The following is a 22,859-nucleotide window of genomic DNA, read 5'->3' on the forward strand; positions in this document are numbered from 1 at the left end:
AATTAGTGGGTGGTTTTTAAATTGAGGAGCAGATGTTCCGTGCATTAATTCAGTATGAAAAATACTAGGCATCAATGTGGAAAACTTTTAATTCCAAACTATGGTAGTGAGATTTGCAAAGTTGGTGTTCTAAAAAGAAATCATTTCCTTGATATATGGACTTTAAAATTAAATACAATTTGTCAGTGTTGGCAAAACCCTGGCTCCATCTCTGGTTCCTGACTGTTGGTGAGTCATTCTGTGATTTCAAAGAATATATCTGAGTTTGTTTTTGTTTTATTTTAACTCAGTTTCCTAAAAAGCTATGCTTGGTTATGCTATAGAAAGGAGAACAGAAGTAAACTCCTACACTTTACCTAATTAAGCCACTACCAGGTTTGCAGCTTTGGCCGTATTATTTGTGAATTGATCTTCTTTGTGTTCAGAGTGACTTTTTATTTTTATTTTTTTAGGGCCACACCTAGGGCATATGGAAGTTCCCAGATTAGGGGTTGAATTGAAACTGCAGCTGCTAGCCTACACCACAGCCACAGCAACAGCAACGCCATATCCAAGCCATGTCTGAGACCTATGCTGCAGCTCTCAGGAATGGCAATGCTGGATCCTTAACCCACTGAGTGGGGCCAGGGATTGAACCTGCATCCTCATGGATACTAGCTGGGTTTGTCACCACTGAGCCACAACAGAACTCGCAGAGTGACTTTCGAATCTTTGTTTTGTATGGAGTGGTACTTTATCTTGGTTTGGTTGGGTTGCACGGAAATACAGAGAATTTGGCTTAGTATATAAAATTTATAAATAGTAGTCAAACTCAAGAAGCTACAGATTGTAAAGTTTACGTATTTTTACTAACCTATAATAATGAACATTTTTATATCTCTTTATAAACTGGAACTATAGTTTTATAGCTACGTGCTGAGATAACATTGGCATTACAAAAAGTTAACATTTCAATGAACTTTATTATATTAACACTTGTTAAAATATGCTCAGGAGTTCCCGTCGTGGTTTAGTGGTTAACGAATGAGACTAGGAATTATGAGGTTGCAGGTTCGATCCCTGGCCTTGCTCAGTGGTTTAAGGATCCAGAGTTGCCGTGAGCTGTGGTGTAGGTCTCAGATGCAGCTTGGATCCTGCAATTGTTGTGGCTCTGGCTAGGCCGGTGGCTACAGTTCTCATTAGACCCCTAGCCTGGGAACCTCCATATGCCATGCGTGCAGCCCTAGAAAAGACAAAAAGACAAAAAAATATATGTATGCTTAGAAGCGTGGATTATATAATTTGAAAACCTTTGACCATTGGATATTAAAATCCAAATTAATTTGCTTTCTATATATATGAGGTCTGGAACACATGTTTTATTGTGAATAGGTAATATTAATTAGAGTCTTCTTGAACTGAATTTGGTCAGTATTACATTTCTAATGCTCTTTCCTTACTAGTTTTTGGTCTTAAATTTCCTTCTCTACCTGACAACTTATACCCTGTTCAAATTTTACTAACGAACCAAATGTTTTCCTACTGGATCAGAAAATAAGATGTTTATTTTATTTTAAAATGAAGGTAATTCTCCATGGGAAATATGTGAGATTTTAATTCTCCGTAATCTATATTCACATATTTATAAAACCAAATTCCTTTCAGTTGACAGAACAAAGATTAGCGATTTTTGTAGCATAAGTTATCTGTGCAGGAATGCACTGCACATTGACTGAAAACTATCATATAGTTAATGACATACAGGGCCTGGGTCAGAGGTCTGAATTCCAGCATCTTTCTGCCACTTTTAGCCCCAAGAATTTGCATAGTTACAGTTTCTTTCACCCAGTTTCCTTCCTGTTAAAGAGTAATAAAATGCTAAAATTAACAGTAAAATGATAATGATATTTAAATACATATTATCCTATGTCACTCTAAAAATTTTGAACACACTTAACTCTGGCAGGAATTAAGGGAAAAAGATCTTGATGGTGGGAACAACAAAATTAAGAGCTAGTATAGCTACATGTTAAATTCAACTACCTTAATAGAGAATAGTGAGTCTTCAGTTAGCTAATAGAACTAAAAATTCTTAGGGTTTTGACTGGTTGTTGCCTCCTTGTAAGTGAACTGTGTGATTTAGTTGCTTAAAAAATCATGAAATCTCATGTTGTTGCATGTATGATTATGCAACAGAAGTCATGTCAAGGACTGAGATGTTGCCAGAAATTACTGAAGCAAACTTCTAAGTGGTTAAATTGTTCCATGTCTTTATTAACACCCTCCTTCCAATGCATTGTATACAAGCACAGAATGACATTTTGAAATTTTGACATGAATCTCTCCAGCTTAAAATAAGTCCATGGTTCTCTGTTGCTTTAGGCAAAAGTGTCCAAACTCATTAACATGGCATCTACCTCTCCCTGGAATAAGACTTCTATTAAATCTCCTGGCCTTATCTGTGCCCATTCCTTTTGCTCTTTGATCCTGGACACTGTTTGTGACACACTCTCTTGTAACACCAGGTTTATCTCAGCTCTTTGTGTCTTTACCCATAGTGCTTCCTTTGCCAGGATTTCCCCTCATTCTGTTCTAGTCTTCACTCTTGACTCAGTATGCTTGGAATAACCTATTTATCTTTCAAGATGCAACTGAATCATTCTGCCTTAAAAACTACTTTCTGATAATTGACCATTCCTATAGTTCTTTTTTTAACAAAAATTTTAAATTTGTTTATTATTATTGTTGTTATTATTATTATTTGTAGTGGGAACACTTAACACACAATTTCCCCTCTTAAATACTGAACTGCATGATACCATATTGCTAACTATGGTAGATCTCTAGAACTTATTCATCTAGCATAACTGAAGTTTATACCCCTTGAACAATGACCCCTCTCCCCCATGCCCCAAACCCTAGGCAACTAGTATTTGATCTTCTGCTTCTATGAGTTTGACTATTTTGATACTGTACATAAGTGAAATCATACAATATTTGTCCTTCTGTTATACTCTGTCCTACTGTTAATAATACTTACAAATTTTTTCCTGACTACTAGTTTGCAAGTCCCTTGAAATACTCATGTCTGTCTCATTTCTTATATCTCTAGCTCATGACTAAGTACACACATGGTTTTAAATAACTATAGTATGTATGTGTTCTAACATAATGACTAGGTATATCAATCCCATGTAGCAGCAGTGGGCAGAACCAGAATGTAAGCTGGGCAGAGCAAACTGCTGTAAATTTTTAGCAATTAAAAATGTTTAATAAAAAGTTTGGATAAATCATCTAGAAATTAGATTGTAGGAGAGACTGCTTCCTTGGATGAGGAATTAGATTAGATATCTAAATAATAACAACATAATAATAGTAATCATTTTATTCATATTATTACTGCCCACAACAATTAATGAATGCTTGTATGTGCCAGGTACTATGCTAACTGTTTTACACAGATTATCTCCTGTACCAGCAAATAAATAAATAAATGGAGGTTCAGGTATATGAATTGATTTGGCCTTGTTGCACATGATTGATTGAAAAAAATTCACACTTATTTTGATCTGAGTCCTGAGCTTTTGCTTTTCCATGTGATTTGCTATAGAAAAATAAAGTATATTCTGCATTTCTGTGGCAGCTGAGAGGCAGAGCCTGAGGCCACAGCATCTCATCTGATGACTGTGATACAAGAGCACTAGGGCCAAGACAGAGGCCAGTATCAAGGGAACAGGAAAATTGAGAGGGCACCATGAAAATAAGAAAGAGATTCTTAGAATGCAGAGGTCTTGGGGAAGAGGGACAGGACCTGAGATTCAGGTTAATGAGAGATGGCAAAACATGGAGGCTGGTTCTGCTCCCTTCACCCTCTTCAAAAGAAACAGAAACCACCACAGAAGCTACATAGTTTTTGCTTATAGATTTTGGCAACAAAGAGCTTCCTTGGACTCTTTCATCCCTTTGGCACCACCCCCAACTCCATTCATTCTGCCTACACTTGCTCGTTTAATATTTTTTTAAACTAGAAACAAAGCTTTCCAGTTTACAATAAAATATAAAATTTGAGGAATGACACCTTTGTCCAAGAGTAACACCTAAATTTATCACATGGTTAATATCCAAAATGCTTTTATTTTTCCCCAGAAAGCCAAATGATTACTGGACTGCACTATATCATTTTCTGGGAGCATATATAATATATTTGTTTTTTTACATTTAGTTTTAGCCTGGAGCATAAATAGAAGGAATTTGAGCTGGGGCCAAACTTTGGAAATAGTAAGAAAAGAGTTCATGAGAACACGTGTTCATAGACCATTAGACATAATGAAAATGAATCTTCCAGAGGCCATATTGCCACTCTGGCAGAGGCAAGGAATAATATGATTGCAAAGAAAGGCAAAATAGTTTAGCAAGGCTCCGTAGAGATCTGATCACACCATCCTACTCTAGGAATTCTCTTCTTCCCTTCCTCAATATAACAGTCCTTACCATTTCCATCTGTCCTTTAACTGACACCCATGCCTCAATCTATAATAAACTTGCTTTACCAGAGCAGGGGTATATTAGAACTTTGTTCTTAGTATACTCTTTGCTGTTCAAAATTTTATTCATTTTTTTATTCTCCAAATTCTGTTGACTTCAGTTCAAACTAAATCCCAACCTGCTCTGAGGTGAATGAAAAAAGGAGGATACAACTGTTTTTGACTTCTCACTACTTTGTAGAACTTACCACTTTCTGTCAAAGAACTTTTTCTTTAATAAAGCATAACTCACCAAATATCCAAATGATTCTGTTAAAGTATGTGTAACAGATTGCTTACCAAATTCTGTTGAATTTTTTCTCATATTAATAACACATCAGAAGCATTATTTATTATTTTGATATTTTGTGCATGTATAAATATATATCCTACAATTTACAGTTCAATAATGTATTAATGTATTGTTAATGTAATATGATAATGTAAATTCATGTATTATTTGTAATATATAAATAAATATAAAAGATATAATTTATACATATATAAAAAACTATAATACAGATATATTGAATTGTTTTTTTCTTTTTTTTAGGGCCACACCCAGTGGCATATGGAAGTTCCAGGCTGGGGGTCAAATCAGAGCTGTAGCTGCCAGCCTATGTCACAGCCACAACAGCACCATTATCTGAGCCACATCTGCGACCTATACCACAGCTCACAGCAATGCTGGATCCTTAACTCACTAACGAGCCCAGGGATCAAACCTGCAACTTCATGGTTCCTAGTCGACTTTGTTTCCACTATGCCATGACAGGAAATCCCCCTCCTCCCCAGATACCTTAATGTTCAAATAGCAGCCTTAATATGTACACAGTTGTGGAAAATAAAACATATATTTCATGTTTGGAGATGTAGTATAATCCCCTTTAGGTTCTAACCAAAAATGCTGATGTGAAAATGGGGACTTATGGACTCAGAATCTAATAATTCTTTCATTTTTGTTGGGATTAAAATAATTAGGGAATAAAAGTCTAAAGTAAAAATAGTCTTTATCACCTTAAACGTCTATGTTTCAGAGGACCTTATATGTTTCAGTGGACCCATAATTCTGTCTCAAAATAATTTGTCAACTTCTTTAATATGGCAGGTTTTAGTGCAGAATAATAGTGAATATCTTTGTTATAATCTTTACCGGCAGTTCTCAAGATGTATTTTATTGAGACCTATGATCACTCACTATGTTAAATGTAAATACATGCCTATGAATTTATATTATTTGCACCAGTGGAAATTCATTATTTTAGAAACATAATATGCAGATATTTAGAAATTCTAACTTTATTTTTCAATATCCTGAAATAATTCGATAACCCTGATCATTTTATAGCAACCCAAAGATATTTTCTGAGTATTTTATAGTACTTTAAATATTTAGAGTAATTCACATATTAAGCTTTCTCTGAATTAGTTTATTAATAAATTTGTTCAAGTATCTATTAAACATTAGTCACTTCAGGATGTCGAGAATCAATTTATAGCCACCCACAGAAGTTCCTCCAGGAATCTGAGGGTGATGTTTTTGTTTTTTTTTCCAGTGGCAAACAAAAGTTTATTCTTTAATCAAAGAATAGAGTGGTGCAAAGTATAGGTTCTGGCTGGGGAGAGGGGTGGATTTCTCAAGGGACTGGTTTCTCAAATCAGCTATCTAAAACCATATTAAAATAATTACTCATTACTAGATCTAGAAATAACATAGTATTAGTTTATTCTTTGTTCATTACATATAAAGCTCCATAAAGTTTGTTTGTTCCTCTTTTTAAAGGTCAGAGATTCAAATTTCTAGTATTTCCCCATTCTTCAAATGTGTTTATCTATGAAGAGTTGAAAGATCTGAAAGTGAATTTCAAATATGTGTAGTCCTTTAATTATGCCCTTAAAGATAGTACAGACCTTTCCCTCTTAGATGAATAAGTGCATGCCTGAGGCTGAGGCTGAAATAAACCAGCCCTTGCTTTTCCCTTTAGCAGCATAATCATCCCTACCAAGTCTGCCTCCGATGGGCAACAGACTATCCTCTCTCTTTGGTTACCCTCTCTCTTCTTCCATTCTGTGGGTCCATGCTGATGAAAATGATCTGCTGTCTAAACCTCTGGAAATTGATTGCTTTAGAAACATAATATGTAGATATTTAGAAATTCTAACTTAATTTTTCAACATCCTGAAATAATTTGGTAATATATTTTCCTAGGTAATCCAAATGTCTCCAGATCCTCTTTCATCTAATGTAGCTGGAGCTAGTGCAGAGCACTCTGCCATATTTCTGAAGATTACCAGAAGATATATCTTGTCTCTTGGTCACTCTTATCTCTCATTCTGAACTCCTGGCTTCCTTTTAATCACCGTGGCCTCATTGCTCACTGTTCATGCCAGATGCTGTCCTCTCCCCGCCCCTCCGCCACTTATTCCCAAATGTGGACATAAAACATTCTGTAAGTCCCAATTAACACAGAGCTAGTGTGCGTATAAAGACTGTACTAGAGCTTTGAACCTGTTGGAGAAGAATCATAATACAAGACATGAAACACGTTAAAACTGGGTATAGATATCATGTTGCTTAATTTTTTCGGCCATTCCTATAAAAGAGGGCTCTTTTGTGCCTGCCCCTCTCTGATGGCACAGACCTCTTCTGATGTCTCTGTTTTCTGCTTATCATCCCTCCTCCCCCACCCCCCACTAACCAACAACCAAGAATAAATCCACCTGCAACAAGTCATACAAAGAAAGACAAAACCTTCTCTAAGGCTAACACCCTCTACTTCATTACAGAGTGAATTCGTGTATTTTCTTAACTTCTCCCTATAGATGCTTCATTTCCTATAACTACAAAGCCTATTAAAGAGCTTTCCTAAACAAAGGAGCAGTTTTCCCTAGAAGTGAACCTGTCGCCACAGAAGACGTAAGGAATTACACAGACAGTACTCTGCAGTTTGTTAACTAACATTTTCCCCACCTCCTTTCCCATGACTTTGCATTTCTCTGTTTGCATAATCTCTGTCTAACTTTCTACCTGGAGAAATATAATTTCAAGCAGCATTTCTAAGAAACCGTAATCCTGTTCTCTGGGAAAGGACAGCCACAAGCAAATCATCTGAAATAAGAGTGAGTAATTTGGAAGAGGCAGACTGGTTTGGCCTGGAGAAGGTATGAAAACATGACACAAGGGAAACTCAGACTTTGTATGGGACTGAAGAGTTTTGAGCATTTGTATCTTTTGAATGAGGATTGCAAATATCTACATATCTACAGGCTCATTAATCCTTTATTAATGCCAACAGTTGAAAATAAGTCTTTGGCAATGTTCTATCTGCTTCAATCTCTCTGTGCCAACCCCACCTTTCAGCATTTTTAAGCCAAAGTTATCTCTGGGCCAAAAGGCAATAAATATCTTCTATTCCCTGGTCAAAAAATCTGCAATCACTAGTAGCTACTCTAGGCTGTAGAATTCTCTCTTCCATCCCTCTGTTTCTTTCCACCACTGTTCCAGTTTTCCTTCTTGTACCTTTCCATTTCTCCCATGAAAGCTGTTCCCTCTCTCTTTGTTTCTTAATTCTTCTTAAATTGGGGGGAGGGAAGCATTTGGGTTAAGGAGGGCAAGAAAGGCTGCAATATTCACTGTCCTTTTGTTCCCTAAGATAGACAGTCTTTCCATACTTCACAACATTTTCTTTTCTCTAGTAGGTTTGCTGTTTTCATGACAGCTTTGTAAAATTGCATTCCTAAGTTAGTGCATCACTGTTTTTTGTTGTATGCTCTTGAAATTCTCCAGAACCCTTAACCAAGCAGGCTCAGTAAATGGAGTTAGTATTTGGGCCCTCCAAAGAGTCAGAGACAAAAAAAAATAGTTACTTGGTCAAGAATTTTTATACAGTACTTAACCATCTGAGCTCACAAGATAAATGGCAGACATTTATTCATAACACAGTCAGTGAAACTGGGCTTGTAGAAGGCTTTTTGGTCCTTGTTATTTGCAGGAATACTGAGTTCTCAAAGGATAACTCTATATTTAATTATGCTTATCGACACACAAAGTATGCAGCACATAAATATTTAATTACATAACTACATAGTTCTCACAGTGAATATATGTCCCTGTTCTTTACACAGAAGTAGCCTTGATTCCAGGCAGCATTGTCCACATTATGAAAGGCAGAATTAGAACTTTTTTTAAGTAGTTAATAAGTAATTAAAGTAGAGTGGATTAAACTAACATAGTTTGGAGAACATTGCAGAGATAACTCGACTTCCTAAACTTTTAGAATGTAGGATTTATGCCTTTGTTACTTTTCTGAAAGATATGGACTGAGTTTTTTTTTTTTTTTTCCTGAGAAGCTACGTGGCATTACTTCATCCTCAGATTCACTTTTGCCCTTGGACTCCTTCTCACCCTTCTCCTCCTTAGGGAGAAAGAGAGAGGGGGAAAAAAGTACTGTTTTAGCCAACTGGCTTTATTAAAGCTTTCTCATCTACAAGGCATGAGAATATGTTTATGAATCTCTTCTGATTGGCAATAAGATGTACAATTGTTCTCTAATTAGAAACTTCTGAGTCCTATCGTATTGTTTAACCTACCTCAATCCCAGTGCAAGTTGGTGACATGGGTCAACTAATAATTTTATTTAATTATTATTAGACAATGTAGGACTAACTAAAAACTACCACCAGCATTTTGCTGAGTTATTTTCTTTGCTGGTGATGAGAGCAGGGAAAGATGGAGCTCTGGAGGGAGGGTACTGGAAATCACAGTGAACTTGGTTATGAGATTGAATGCTAGCCTTGATTCTGACAAAATGTATCTGTATGGAGCTGACCAAACCCCGCAAGATTACTGGAATTTGGTTTTCCTGTCTGTAAAAATACAATTTATAAGATTCTCTCTAGATCCTGTAATTCTAATTAACTCAGAGAAAGAGACTGAAGGACGGGAAGAAATACACACATCTGTTACCAAATGGCTGGGTGGATTTGAGAAACCCATATTTAGTTAATACTTTATCAGTGTTGTTTTGCTTTTGCAACATTTTAATAAAAATGTTTGCTAACATTGTCAAGGAATTTCCTAGCTAAAATACAATCAAGAGATATCTTTGAAGACCATTTCTCTCCCTGTTCCAATTCCAACTCTGGGATCTACCACAACTAACCAAAAATATCAATGTCATTGACAGATAGTAAAAGATACAGTTAATCATACCTCATTGAAAATCAAACAGTTGCCTCCTTTCCCTGATGTTTGGCTATAAACAAAATCCAAAAGCAGTATCTTTTATTTGTGTGTGTTAATTCCTGTTCGTGTGTTGAGAACATCAGTCAGTGACTCATATTACTGACACACAGCCAGCACAGCTGGATAGGCACAGAATGTATTTCATAACAACAGGACAAAGAAAGAAAGACAAGGAGAAAAGTTTATTTAAAAAATTTGTATAGCTTGCTGTTATAAATGCACCATGCAAACTTTTCTAAGAAAATAGCTTAAGGGAAATGCAAGTTATTTGGACCTAATTAAAAATTACTTTATTAACTCCTTGAAGGTAGCTATTCCCTCTAGAAACCTCACTTTCCCCGACTGAAAAGAAGCAACAATTTATGAATATTACCAGAGTGTCCCTCTGGTGACAAGTTAGAGATATAAATAAAATCAAAATACTTCAGAATAATTTTGGAACTCTTTTGAAATAAATAGGAATAGGAAGTGGATTAAATGTAAGAGGAAAAAAAGGTATCATTTAACTCCTTAGAGAACTGATAAATTAACTTAGAAATATTTGCACTCTAGCTTTGAAAGGGTGAGTCAATTGATGCAGAACAATGCCAAAGATGACACGTTTTAACGGAATAGTCCATGGATAACATTTCCCAGTGCAGTAAATGTAAATGACATTGTCACTCATTGTGTCTTCTATCTACAATATATAGAAAGTCAAATTAAGTTGTTGACTGGATAGTTAAATTAAACATAAAGTTTTTAAGATATGAGATAGGTTACAATATGTCTATTGTCACTGGTTTTTTTTTTTTTTAAGTTCTCATAATTGTAAGAGGAAAGATCACTTCTTCAGAACGTGCTGATAGAGAAGGCTTCCTTGAGCCAAATAACTTATGATTGAGAAACGAGTGCCTTGGCAAATCCCCTATTTAGACAGAGCTCACATATGCTTCTCATTCTGATGGTGAGAAACCATGCTAGAATAATCAGTCCAGCCATGTTCACCTTCATTCTGAGAAATACAATAAACAGCAATGCATTTGTAGAGAGGTATAAGATGTATTACCTTAACAATTGATGTAAAATTTTTCCTAAACGTGTATTGTGTTTGTTGGAGGAAAATATCTTGGAAGTCATTTAGAAGTGGAAAGTGAGATTTTGAAGGCAAGAGAAAAATCTGCCATAAGAAAAGACAAATGCTTTGAATTAGAAATAAACAGGAAACTGGGGGTGAAAGGAAGAATAAAACAAGAATCATAGGCAAAAGAAGACCTTGGCTACATGATCACAACCTGGAGACCAATATTTGGAATGAGGGAGAGAATTTTAGATACATCAATTATCTAAAAGTCTATTTTTCTTCAATTTTTTATCATTGGAAAATAGAGTAACATAAAATTTAAAATCTTAACAATTTTAATTATACACTTCAGTGGTATTAAATATATTCATAATATTGGGCAAACATCACCGTCATTCATCTCCATAATCCTTTTCATCTTGTAAAACCTCCCCCATTGATCTGTAATTTCACTGCCATCCTAATCAACATTTCAGCAGGACATTTTTCACAGAATTTGAAAAGTTGATTGTAAATATTTATCTAAAATCAAAGGTAATAAAATAACAAACACACTTGAAAAATAATAACAAATTTGTAGTTACATCTTCAACTGGGGGAAAAAAATCTACTCAATAAGTGGAAATATAACCATTGTATATTCATTGCAAAATGAGTGAACATCAAGCCCTAAATTATACAAAATTCATCCTGATTATATAGTAGAAATAAATATGAAGCTGGGAAACTAAAGAAGAAAACGTGGAATATCTTCTTGTCTTTAGAATAGGTAAAAAAGCCTTATACAGAATACAGTAAGAGATAATAGAAAAAATTTCAAAATTAGATTCCTTAAAAATTAATCCACATGTTATTTGAATATATGTTTAAGAAAATAAACAAGGAGGCCAAGTAATAGGAGAAAATAATATGTATGCATCTATGGGATAAAATACTTATATCCATATAAGTGTGGCTTTATTTCTGTGTTGTCTATTCTGTTCCATTAATCTGTATGTCTGTTTTTGTGCCAATTATACTGCTTTGATTACTGTAGCTTTGTAGTATAGTTTGAAATCAGGAGTGTAAGACCTTCTATGTTCTTGCTCAAGACTTCTTTCTTTTCTTTTCTTTTTTTTTGAAAATTTGGATTCTTTTGTGGTTCCATACAAATTTTAGAATTATTTCTTTAAGTTTTTTTTAAATACCATTAATATTTTGATAGAGATTGCATTGAATCTGTAGACTGCCTTGAGTAGAATGATCATCTTAGTATTAATTCTTCCAATCCATGAGCATGGCATATCTCTTCATTTGTTTTTACTGTCTTCATTTCTTACAACAATGTTTTATTATGTTAAGATATGATCTCCCGCTACCCACTTTGTTGAAAGTTTTTAGCATAAACGGACGTTGAATTTTTTCAAATGTTTTTCTACATCCATTGAGAAGATCCTATAATTTTTAATCCTTTATTTTGTTAATGTGGTGTATTACATTAAGGCTCTAAATTTTTTACTTTCAGCACTTTAAATGTCCTCTGCCATTCTCTTCTGGCCTATAAAGTTTCTGTGAATGTTATGTATGCTTGATGTTGTCTGAGAGGTGATCAAAACTTTTCTAACTAAAATTTTTTTTATTTCCTTCTTCCTTTCTTTTTTTCTTTCTTTCTTTTTGTGTTGTTCTGATTGTTTGATTTCCACTATCCTTTCTGTTTGCCTTTCTGTTCTTCTGTTTCCACTATCCTTTCTGATTGCCTTTCTGTTCTTCTGTTTCATCTCTGCTATTGATTCCCTCTAGGTTATTTTTTTTTTTATTTCAGTTATTTATTTTTTATTTCAGTTATTGTATTCTTCACTTTGATTGATCCTTTCTTACATTTTCTAAGTATTTGTTGAAGTTCTCATTGAGTTCCTCCATTCTTCTCCTGGTTTCATAAGCCTCCTTATGACTGTTTTTTTTTTTTTTTTTTTCTTTTTGAATTCTATCAGATGAATTACTTATCTCCATTTTATGAGGTATCTTTTCCCCAGAGTTTTATTTTGTTCTTTCATTTGTAACATATTTTTCTGTTTCCTCATTTTGTTTGACTTTTGGTTTTTGTTTCTACGAATTAGGCAAAACAGCTACCTCTCCTGGTCTTGAAGGAATGGCCTTGTGTGGGAGCATCTCCTGTGTAGATTGCTTGTGTCTGGTGGCTTTGGCAGAACGGCTGGGGCTGGAGGGATCCCAGGAAAGAGGTATTCTCCTGGGCATGCTGCACCCTGGCCTCCTTGGAGGGACAGCTGCGGCTGGAGCTGGAGCAGTGCAGTTGGGGATAGTCCTGAGGGAACTCTAACAATAACTCATTCCAGTGCCTCCACTCCAGGGGGTGCTCTAGCAATTCCATGCTCATTTGGCAGAAGCTCCAAGGTTGGTAAATATAGACTGCCTGTATAGTCTAGATGCCCTTTAAGTTGCCTTTTTTTTCCCCTATATCCCAGGGCAGGCTGGCAAGTCCGTGATCAGGCCCCTCAGCTATATCCCTCCCTATTGCAGGTTTCCCTGATATGGGGTGGGGGTTCCCATGGATACAGCATCTCTATATTTTCCACTAATTTCTGTGTGGTCCTTCTTTGCGAAATAGTGTTCAATTAGTCCTCAGGCCTTTATCAGGAGGAATTTTTCTATATGTAGATTTATTTTCAATATGTCCATGGGAGGAGGTGAGCTCATAGTCTTCCTATACCATTATCACATCCTTCCCTGGGAGGGTTGTTTTTAATTACATGGTTCTCTAGCTTATTTAGAAATATTTAGTTTATACTTATCTTGTAACATCTGATTAAATGAAGCATATCTTTTGGTGTCTATTTTAAACATTTAATGATTTGAATATTTATTTGGTTTGGGAGGTTAAAACAGAAGATGTGTTTATTTTTTAAGACTTCTCAGAAAAATATAAAATCCTTGCCTTTGGAAACAGGCCTAAAGATAGAAGCAATTATTAAAGTTGAATAAACCTTCAGTAAAAGTTATTCCCTTTGCCTTTCCCCCTCCTATTAGTCAACTGCCATTATTCAAAGCTTGAGTCCTGCAGCATCTGCTATAGAAATCTTTTATCAAGCTCCTCCATGTGCCAGCATGGGTTATATGTTCTACTGAGAATTTCTGTTGCAGCCTAAGTTAGTGTACATTTAGTTGAATGAGTGGGCTGTGTAGACGTTTTGCCAGACTTTGATTTCAGGCTCTACCACTTATTTTGTGTGTACTTTTGACAAGTTTCCTAAACAGTTTGTTCCTTAGTTTTATCTGTACCTGCTATATGGGATTGCTGTGAGGACTAAATGAACTAATGATTGAGAGGCATCTGAAGTAGTACCTTGCCCAAGTGAAGCACTCAATAAACACTGGCTACCATTAACATGATTCCAGGCCAAGCACAGAGTATCACAACGTTAATTGTCCTTGTCTATCTTCCTGAATACATTAGTTCACTGAAAGAATTCAAACAGTTGGCCTGCAATCCATTTGTTCCCTTTTCAGGGAGTGGAGGAATTCTTTGGGGGGAGGGTAAAAAGTTACCCAGTCTTATTGCTTTGATCTTTGAACCTTTAGGTAAATAGAGTAATAGTATTACTAAGAGAAATAACCTTATCTTTGAATGCCCTTATTCAGATGCCCCTAACTAAAGGATTATTGATGATAAATAAACCCAGACTCTATGAGGCATAGATATCTAGAGAATGTCACATAAGCTATATAAATCTCTTGGAATATAAAAAATGTTTCATAACTTAAATAATTTAAATGTTCCTTACCATGTGAAGAACACTGCCACACCTCATGCAGAGCCCTCATCCATTATTCTGGACCAGAGAGCACACGTCCATATAGAAAGGAGGAATGTACATTTTTTTTTGTCTTTTTAGGGCTGCACCCATGGCATATGGAGGTCCCCAGGCTAGGGGTCAAATAGGAGTGATAGCTGCCAGCCTACGCCACCGCCACAGTAACGCCAGATCAGAGCGGTATCTGAGACCTACACCACCGCTCACCGGAACGCCAGATCCTTAACCTACTGAGTGAGGCTAGGGATAAAACCTGCATCCTCATGGATCTTAGTCAGGTTCATTAACCACTAAATCATGACAAGAACTCCAGGAATGTACATTTTTTAGCAACAAAATTAAACTACTGCTTGGAAGCTCATAGGATGTCTCAAATCTCTTCCTGCCACATTGATGCTTTTCTTTTTTTTTTTGATAACCTATACCTCTGAAATTATTAGTAAGATTTCTCTTTCATGCATGTCATTTCATAATCTGTATCTGTATTTGCTCAATTTATAAATTATTGTAACTCTAGAGACTTTGCCTTTGATCTCCAAGACCATAATGTACCTGTTTCAGGACTCAAAATAAATACTAAAAGACTACCGATACAATAAAGAAATAATTTTTTTCCTCTGAAATTCAGTCCACTGACTGATGAGTGATCACTGCTCTTCTAGCTGAGACCACAGATGCATCAAAAGGTTCATAAATCATGCACCATCATTCTGTGAAATACAGTTGCCCTTGTTTCTTATATAATTTAATATGAAGATGAGGTTGTTGCATTTGTTCACATATTATACTATATTTAGAAACTTAACTTGTATCCCTATCTCCTGTCAGCCAGATAACCTCCAAACTAATGTTTTTTTCTCTATCCTGGCAGAAGGATTTGGACCACCTAGACGAATATGTCACATTTATTCAGGAGTTAGCACAACTTAATTATTCTGAAACTTATTCTTATTTGGAACAAAAGTTAGATCTAGCTTTCTCAAAGTAATTATGGTATTATATGTATAATTTATGTATTTTTAAAATGTTTTTTATATTTTTAGAATATCTTAATTATTGAAGCACAGTGGAGTATTGATAGATAAATATATGATAGATGGGTTGATTTATTGATAGATAAAATAGTAAGACAGATATGGGACTTGTTCAGTGACCACAAGAATTGTTATCCTGGTTTTATAAAAATTTTAAAAATAATGTGATGCTTTTCACCTTCTGTTAATTATTCTTTTAATTGTTATTTATATAAATACTATTTATTATTTAATATAATTTAAGGTGAACAGGCTAGGCAGGCTTCAGCCAGGTAAGAAAGAGAGCAGCTATTGTTAAATGTGTAATTATAAGAGAACAATTATAAAACAGCATTTGCTGTATCAAGGTTATTTCTCTGCCTCTGCCAATGGCCCAGTTTTCTGAATACTCCTTTGTAAAATCTTTTCTTGGTCTTTGTCACACATTGTCAAAATAGCTTGTTTGTGTGCTGATTTCATCCTAGAACTAATTGACACTCATTTTTGAATTCTTTTGTTAAGGACATCAACAACCATTCTTCCATTTTGCCTTCCTGCCTCACTTATAGTTTAACTCTTACTGGGAAAATAAATCTAATTTCCCAGAGCACCCACTTAACAGGCAGCATTCAAGAGCTTATGGAAAAATGGATTGGGATAGAAAGAAATTGGTGTGTTTTCCTAATTAAAAATAGGTACTGGTACCAAGGCTCTTTTTTCCCCTTCACACAACGCTATGTGGATTATAATATTGAATTCATTCCTAACAGTTTCTTTTGACTGAAAATTGTAAAGCTTGTATGATAGTCATCATGAGGTTTTACCATGTGGACAATGAAGATACACAGATTTCTAAAAAAGGAAGAACATATATTTGCATAATCTTTATTTCTAGCTCATGTCAAGGAGAAATGAAAAGGGATACCAATAAATGAGAGGACATCTAAAAATGAGAAAGGGAATATCCATGTGCTTCATCTTCCCCAGAGTTCCCTACAGTGGACATGCTTCTTTCTTTTCAGGGTATCGGTAATGCTTAAGTTTTAATTGTATAAAGTGACAAATACACCAAATCTAGCACATTTTAATCTACCTTCCATATTTTAAGACAAAATTAATTTTTGTACTTCCTTACCTAGTTTTTTTTTTTTTTTTTTTTTAAGGACTTCATCTGTGGCATACAGAGGTTCTCCCATAGCAGTCTAATCAGACCTGTAGCTGCTGGCCTACACCACAGCCACAGCAACACCAGATCCCACCCTCATCTGCGACCTACACTGCAGTTCACAGCAATGCCAGATGCTTAACCTACTGAGCCAGGCCAGGGATCGAATCGGCATCCACGCAGACATTATGTCAGGTTCTTAAAACACTAAACCAAAATGGGAACTCTTGTACTTACTTAACATATTCTCTTTAGCTTTTTTAAAAAATTAAAATGTAGCTCATAGACAGTATTACACTGGTTTCATGTGTGCAAAAGAGTGATTCAACATTTAAACACATTATGAAATGATCACCACAATAATCCTACTAATCATTTTTCCCCTTAAAATTTTACTATATTATTGACCAGATTGTTTATGTTTTTTTATTACAACCTGAGACTTACTATTTTATGCTGGAGTTTTTGTGCTATTAGTTCCCTTCAGCTATTTTGTCCAACCTTTGGCAACCACCCATTTGTTCTTTGTTTCTGAGTCTGTTTTCGAATCTTTTTGTTTGTTTTGTTTTTTAGGTTCCAAATGTAAGTGAAATCATATGGTATTTGTCTTTATCTTTATGGTTAATTCCACTTATCATGATACTCTCTACATCCATCCATGCTGTATCAAACGGCAAGATTTCATTCTTTTTTATGGTTCATAATATGTCTTTTTATTAATTTATCCATTGATGGACACTTAGGTTGCTCCATATCATGGTTATTATAAATATGTACTGCTATGAACATGGGGGTGCATTATCTTTTTGAATTAGCATTTTTGTTTTCTTAGAAAAAATACCCAGAAATGGACCTTCTGGATCATGTGGTAGTTCTATTTTTAGTTCACTGAGGAATTCCATACTGTTTTCTATTCTGGCTGCCCTAACAACAGGGCATGAGGGGTCCCATTTCTCCATATCCTCCCCCAAATTTAGAATTTCTTGCCTTTTTGAAAACAGCCATTCTGACAAGTGTGATGTGATATTTCACTGTGGTTTTGATTTGCATCCCCTTGATGATTAATGATGTTGGGCATCTTTTTACTTGTCAATTGTCCATATATAAGTCCTCTTTGGAAAATGTCTATTCAGGTTTATCTGTCCATTATTTAATTGACTTTTTTTATATTGTGCTGCATGGGTTGTTCATATATTTTGAATATTAACTCCTTATTGAATATATTACTCGCAAAAATCATCTCCCATTTGGTAGGCAACCTTATCATTTTATTGATGGTTTCCTTTGCTTTGCAAAGGTGTTTTTAGTTTATTTTAGTTCCATTTGTTTATTTTTGCTTTTGTTTCTCTTGTCTGAAGAGACAGATCCAAAAAAATATTGCTGAGACTGCTGTCAAAGAACTTGCTGTGTGTGTTTTCTTCTTAAAAAGGGTTTCAAGTCTTACATTTGAATCTTTAATTCATTTTGAGTTTATTTTTGTATATGGTGTGAGAAAGTAGTCCAGTTTTATTATTTTGCATTTAGCTGTCCAGTTTTCACAACATCATTTATTGAAGAGGCTGATCTTTCTCCATTGTATATTCTTGCTTCCTTTGTGTTTGGGTTCCTTTGTGTAATTCTCTATTTATTTTTAACGCTTGCTATTTGAATTATATGTCTTACTGTGCATCTCTCTGATGATCTTGTTTGAGATTCTCTGTGCTTCCTGAACCTGGATGTCTGTTTTCTTCTTTAGGTTAGAGAAGTTTTCATTGATAATTTCATGGAATACACTTTTGCCCTTTTCTTTCTCTCTTCCCTTTCTGGAACATCTTTAAGGTGAATATTGGTTTGCTTTATGTTTCAGACGTCTCTTAAACTTTCCTTGTTTTTTGAATTTTTTCTATTCTACTGTTCCATTTGGGTAATTCACACTATTTTATCTTCCATGTAGCTTATGAGTTCTTCTGCATCACCTAATCTGCTGCTAATTTCTTCTGGTGTATTTTTCATTTCAGTTACAATATTCTTCAGTTCTCACCAGTCCCTTTTATTTTTTCTAACTCTTCGTTGAAATTCACACTCTGTTCATCTATTTTCCTCCCAAGTTCAGTGAGCTTCTTTATAATTAATATCTTAACCTACTTATTGGTTACATTGCTTATCTCATTTTTTTTGTTTAGTTTTTTTTTATGAGCTTTTGTCTTGTTCTTTTTTTTTTTTTTTTTTTTTTTGGAACATCCTCTCTCTCTCATTTTGCTGAAATTTCTGTGTCTATTTCTATGTATCATTTAGGTCTGTTACATCTCCCAATCTTGAAGAAGTGGCCTTATGTAGATGTCCTATGGGTCCAGTAGCATGTTTCCCTCTGGCTACCGGAGATAGATTCTCTAGTGGTGTCCCCTGTATCAGCTGCATGCTCACTTTGGTTCTGGCAGAGTCAAATACTGTGGGTGGGCTGATAAGGATGGCTGGCTCCTGTCCCAGCTGGCTGTGAGGCCTTGCCTCATGCAGTTGTGGCAGATACTCTGGTAGGTGAGTCAGGGCCCAGCTTGGCTGACTGCATGCCTGGCACTGGGCAGCAGCTGCAGGTTCACTGGTGGATGACAAGCCCCCAGCTAATAATCTAGAGAGAAAATTCCATAACTCCGCTTGCAAGTACCTGTGTCAGTTCAGAACAAGATCCTCAAAATGATGCCACTAATGTTTCTATCCCTAGGGATAGTCTTATCTGCCTCCTACTTTTCTAGGAATCTCTCCAAGATCAGCAAGTGGATCACCCAAGTGCCTTTAAACTATTGCCTCTGCACTGTAACTTGGAGCATGCAAGGTTTTGCAAACACCGTTTAAGAGTTCGAGCCTCTTCCTTATAGTCTTTAAAAGTTCCTGAACATAAGTACTACTGATTTTTAGAGACAGACTTTCTGGGATCTCACCTTCCTGATAAAGGACCCTTGGATTGGAGAGCCTGATATGGGACTCAGACACTTTTCTCCTTGGAGAGGACCTCTGTGGTTGTAATATCCCTCTTGTCTGTGGGTTGCCAACTCAGAGATGTGGCATCTCGACCCTCCTTCCCATCTCATTGTGGATCCTTCTTTGTATCTTTAGTTGTGCAAAATGTTTTCTACTAGAATCCAAGTCATTCTCTTAGATAATCACTCTGTAATTAGGTGTAATTTTGGTGTGCCTGTGGAAAGAGGTGAATTCTGGGTTTCTCTACTCTGCCATGTTGATCCCACCCTGCCTCCTATTTAGCTTTAGCACTCTGTCCATTTGTTTGTGCTAAATAAAAGTTCATTGGTATTTGCAATTAATTGTTTTCAAAAGATAGGCTGAAACTCAATGTCAACAGGATCTTAACTGTCATGTAGTATCCACAAGACTTCCTCTTGTTTACATTTCTTCTGCATTATTCACAACTCAGTAGGGAACCTGAATGCCATTTAATTTGGTTTTCTAATCTCTCTCTGCCTTTTCTGTAGTTCTTGTCTGGCTCATCCATATTTTCTACTACTGTACAATGTTCCTGAACATTCTGGAGAGATGAGTATCACCAGGTAGTTACTGCTGCTTCAAATTCACCAAATTAAAATAGCAATTAATACTCCACAATTTTGAAGCTTAACATAATTATTTTAGTGATATAATAAATGTTTTTTATAAGACTTTAAATTTCTGTTAATTAAAAGTGACTAAGAATCTATTTCAGGAAAATATCTTAAAATATTACCTTGAACATGGTAATTTAAATAGAAGTCAAGAATTCCCTTGTGGTGCAGTGGGTAAAGGATCTGGCATTGCCACTGCAGCAGCCCAGGTCACTGATATGGCATGGGTTTGATCCCTGGCCCAGGAACTTCTACATGCTGCAAATGTAACCAAAAAATAAAAATATAAAATAAAATAAAAAGACACCAGCTAGAGTAATACAATGGGGACTGATAATAATAGCTTTTAATTAATGAGTTTTATTCTTTAAGTCATCTATTTAACAAAATTTTGTTTAATATAAAGTAGGCAATTCATTATATGGCAGGGAAATGCTGGAGGATTTTTATTACAAGGTCTGCTAGAAAGACATTCTAGTTCTCTTTGACATGAAATATTGCCCCATAACTACTACCCAAAGGATAACATCACATTCACACCTCATAATAGAAATATACCAGATTGGAAATTATTTCCTCATAGATGAAAACCTGTATGTACATCTATTTATTTTCATCATATGAATATAAAATCTGTAGCACTTCTGCTTAAGGAAAAGGTGAGCTCAAGCACTAACCTGTCCATATGGTTAATACATATGGATAATTAAACCCAGAGTGTTCTTTTACAACCCATGCTTCTGTAAGATGAATGAGAACATGTGCACTTGGTAAATGGAGGGTGATGTAAGTACAATATAAATTCATGTAGGTCCCTATGAAATTTTTCCTATCACATTAATTTGTTTGCCATCAAGGATTTGCAGCTGAATGCAAAGCACACTAGAACAGTTAATGTACCAGACCACAGAGGGATACAGTGCTTTCCAGGAAGTCCATCCATTCCCCATTCTTCCTCTTGGCTCAGGTGGATCACGTGTTCAAATTTTGAAAAAGATATTTGTGTACAGCCTCTAGTAGGTTGATAATTTCCTTTGATTATTTAAATATAGAGCACATACCACTTTTAATTATATTCAGAAATATTTTCTCTTCTCCCACACATTTTATTTAAATGATGTATCCCTTTAATATTAATTACTCTTCATGCATATATTGATCCATGTTTGTCACTGACAATAAATTACTAATAAAAAGTGAGTCAGGATAGCAGTTCCTTGGTTAATTGTTTCATCCATGTGTTTGCAATGTGCTAGGTCACATTATTTGCAGGATGTTCATATATTCACTGGGGAGCCATGAGCAATGGAACTGTTGGAAATATCTGGCTTCATGTTGTACTATAGAAAATGGAAAATTCTGAGGACAGCTGTGTAATATAAGCAACAGCTGGAAAAACTATGTCCAAGAAAAATGGGAGCCTTGGGTATCTGTGTTATCAACCAACTAAAACAAATCATACCCTTTCCCAAGCTGAATATTTAAAGTCTAATTTCATAAGATTTAGAGTAAATTTTACAGTACAGTTGAAACAATATGTTTCTACTTATTTTATTTTTGTGCATACCCGCCCTGCTTATTGCCAAATATATAGTAAAGGGCTAATGTAAATAATTCAAAGGAACACTGACTTCCAGACTGTGTTCTCTAAATACAATTTTCTACTGAAACAAATCGGGATTCTTGGGGGAAAGAATGTTGATTACCGATATGGGGCAGGAAACACTGACTAATGTTTCAGGCCAAGTTGAGCCTGAGATATCTTTTCATTGAATGCAAGAAAACTGTAAATATTAGTGGAGTCATGGCAGAATGAAATAGGTGCCAACTTGAAGGAACTCCTACTGCCCAATTATGGGACAGTTGAGTGTCAGAAAGCACAGTGATTGAAATAATTGAAGCATACCACATACATAAAAAATATATAAGTTCATATTGATGTTTAAGAAACTTGGACATTTCTACAGTTTGCTATGATACCAATTCATTGTTTTAAATATTGACAAATAAAGGTAAAGACTCAAGTATCTATTTTACCTCTTTTTGTGGATATAGTTCAGACTAGCAAAAAAGCTAATGAAAGAAACATGTTTTTTAATAGAATAATCACAGTTAATGAAAGAAGAAATGATAGAATTACAAGGTTATTTTCAAACACCAAAAGAAATAATGGGTATATACATGAATAATCAATGGCTACTCAACCATTAGAAGATAAGTTGATGGGAAACTCTATAAAGAGTTAGGCTGATTTCACCTGAACCCACTGATGAACCTTACCATCACTAAAAGTGAATATATAGACATTTAGTGCTTATGTTGTGAAACAATAGGAAATAAACAGCATTCCATGTGAAGTTTTCTTGCTAAAGATTGATATATGAATATAATCAAGCCTCTGATAGCAATTTATAGAAAAACAAGGAAGAGAGGATCACATTAAATGATTCCACAAAGACTCAATCATTCAAA

General features: G+C 35.2%; 1 protein-coding gene and 1 long non-coding RNA gene across 2 annotated transcripts in view; one reads left to right on the plus strand and one right to left on the minus strand.

Annotated features, from left to right (window-relative positions):
* LOC102160390 (uncharacterized) overlaps positions 1-9,810 on the minus strand; it is a 101,476-nt gene extending 91,666 nt beyond the window's left edge. Inside the window, exon 1 of the long non-coding RNA XR_014829370.1 lies at positions 9,715-9,810. This is a non-coding gene — a long non-coding RNA (uncharacterized LOC102160390). The remainder of the gene's footprint in view (positions 1-9,714) is intronic.
* COL3A1 (collagen type III alpha 1 chain) overlaps positions 1-22,859 on the plus strand; it is a 528,757-nt gene that overhangs the window by 337,903 nt on the left and 167,995 nt on the right. The window lies entirely within an intron of this gene.

The sequence above is a fragment of the Sus scrofa genome, chromosome 15 (genome assembly GCF_054392235.1).
Source record: "Sus scrofa isolate SSC_HxYL_T2T_F1_AM1 chromosome 15, Sscrofa_HxYL_maternal_Yorkshire_Landrace_v2.0, whole genome shotgun sequence".
Taxonomy (NCBI): Eukaryota; Metazoa; Chordata; class Mammalia; order Artiodactyla; family Suidae; genus Sus; species Sus scrofa.